Raw genomic sequence first — 2,433 nt, 5'->3', positions numbered from 1 at the left:
CAGTATATTATATATACTCCAAGTCGCTAGTTGACCCATCGGGTCGTGGTCGATCCGATCAAACCATACAGCGGATTGTGCTTTGTTTGAAGATGAACCACCAATTTCAAATTCCACGTTCTCTCTAGATTTCTCTTGACCTTCATCACAATGAACATGAGCTTCTTTCCTAGGATGCAACATAGCAGATTCATTAAAAGTAACATCTCTGCTAATAAGAAATTTTAGAGACTTTGGATCAGGACACCACAACCTGTATCCTTTCACTCCAGATACATACAAAAAAAAAGCATTTCTTAGTTTTAGGTTTCAACTTCCCTTCATTTACATGTGCATAAGCAGGATATTCAAATACTTTTAAATTTGAGTAGTCTGTAAGTTTACCTGACCAAACTTCTTTTAGAGTCTTACACTCAATAGCTGTGCAAGGAGATCGATTCACCAATAAGATTGCTGTGTTAACTGCTTTCGCCCATAACTCCTTGTCTAATCCTGCATTTGATAACATACACCTCACATTTTCTAACAAGGTTCTATTCATACACTCTGCCACTCCATTCTACTGGGGTGTTTTAACAACTGTATGGTGTCTTATAATACTTTCATTTTTTCATAACTTATTAAAGTCACCTTCACAAAACTCTAGGCCATTATCGGTTCTCAACCTTTTAATTTTTTTCCTTGTCTGCTTCTCAAGAAAATTCTTCCACTGTTTGAAAGTGAAAAATACTTCATTTTTGTGCTTCAAGAAATAGACCCAAACCTTCCTAGAGAAATCATCAATGAAAATGAGCAAGTATCTTGCACTAGCCCCCTTTGAAGCAACCTTGGAAGGCCCCCATAAGTCTGAATGAATGTAGTCCAAAGTTCCCTTGGTCCTATGAATAGAAGTACTAAAACTAACTCTTTTCTGCTTCCCAAACACACAATGTTCACAGAACTCTATTGCTCCTGTACTTTGACCACACAACAAGCCCCTTTTACTTAATGATGCCATCCCTCTTTCACTCATATGGCCTAACGTCATGTGTCATAAATTTTTGACATCTGATTCGGACATAGATAATGAAGCTGCTGCAACCATAGTTATCAATTCGGCCGAATAATTCGCGAATTATTCGGCCGAACCGAATTTTAAAGAATTTTATCAAAAATTCGGACCGAATCCGAATTAAAAATAAAATTCTTTAAAATTCGTGACTTTTTCAAAACTAAATATAAATCGCGAATAATTCGGACCGAATCCGAATTAAACCGAATTATTCGGTTTATTTAAACATTATTTAAAAAAAAAACAATAAAAAACAATTTAAAAAAAAAAACCCAATAAGCTTTTTTGACTGCTTTTTTGACCGAATCCTTCAATTAATCATCCGAATTATTCCGAATAATTCTCCGTCCGAATAATTCCCGAATCCGAATTTGTTAACTATGCACCAGACTGGGTTGCCTGATTCCCATAATAGCAAGGCTGTTCTAATTTAAAGTCTATCAATCCATCAATTAATTGGATCATAATTAATAGTCATTAAAAAAAAAAAAAAACAGTTAAATTTTTATTTTTTTGGTAGAAGAAGTTGAGTTTTTCTCATGCTGCCCGCTTGCGTTGCATTGGCTGATTTTCATTCACTGGAATTGACACTGGCCGATCCTACTGATTCACTCTGAATAATATCCGGTTTTACCGTTTCAAATTGGGAATCGGCCTTGGCTGATTCTGATGCTGATTTCAAGTTTTAAAACCCTGGTTGCATGAGATGTTTATATGGAGAAAAAAAAAAATACTTTATTTTATGTAATATATGTGTAGTATAAGGATTTAGGCATTTCTGTTTCCACAGAAGGGTTCACCCCCAGCCCGCCCCACACACACAAAAAAAAAAAAAATGGACAAGGGTTGATGACATGTTGTAAACCCAAAGATTTTATCACATGGAGAATGAGTAGAGAAGAAAAGAAAATACCTTCTTTTTGTTTTTTTTTTTCTTATCTTATACTATCGGTCTGACAGTGCTTGCAAGTGCATCTAAATTATCTATTTATTTGGCTTCCAAGAGCAGTGTAAAGCAAGGATTGCTGATACCGATATCTATTCGGATTGGTGGGTATCAGTCGATTTTGTCCCTGCTTTTTATGAAAAGTACTATTGTTTTATTAAACCAATCCAAATCGGTCACGGATTGGGGATCAGTTTCAGCCGATACTGATCCGATACAGCCGATATCAGGCCGATACTTGAAACCATGGTGTAAAGCCAATTTCTTGAGTTTTTTTTTTTGTTTTAGTTGTGGTTCTTTGAATCTATATTTATGGACATTGAACGAACAAGGAATAGTGTTTAATTGGAGTTAAAGAGTTGGAACTGGTAAAGTCAGAAAGATTTCAATGTTTCCAGTGAGGGTTCTTTTCATTGTTTTGATTTTTTTTTTTTTT

The sequence above is a fragment of the Macadamia integrifolia genome, chromosome 5 (genome assembly GCF_013358625.1).
Source record: "Macadamia integrifolia cultivar HAES 741 chromosome 5, SCU_Mint_v3, whole genome shotgun sequence".
Taxonomy (NCBI): domain Eukaryota; kingdom Viridiplantae; phylum Streptophyta; class Magnoliopsida; order Proteales; family Proteaceae; genus Macadamia; species Macadamia integrifolia.
The sequence above is the reverse complement of the archived record's forward strand: the minus strand, read 5'-3'. Positions refer to the sequence as shown.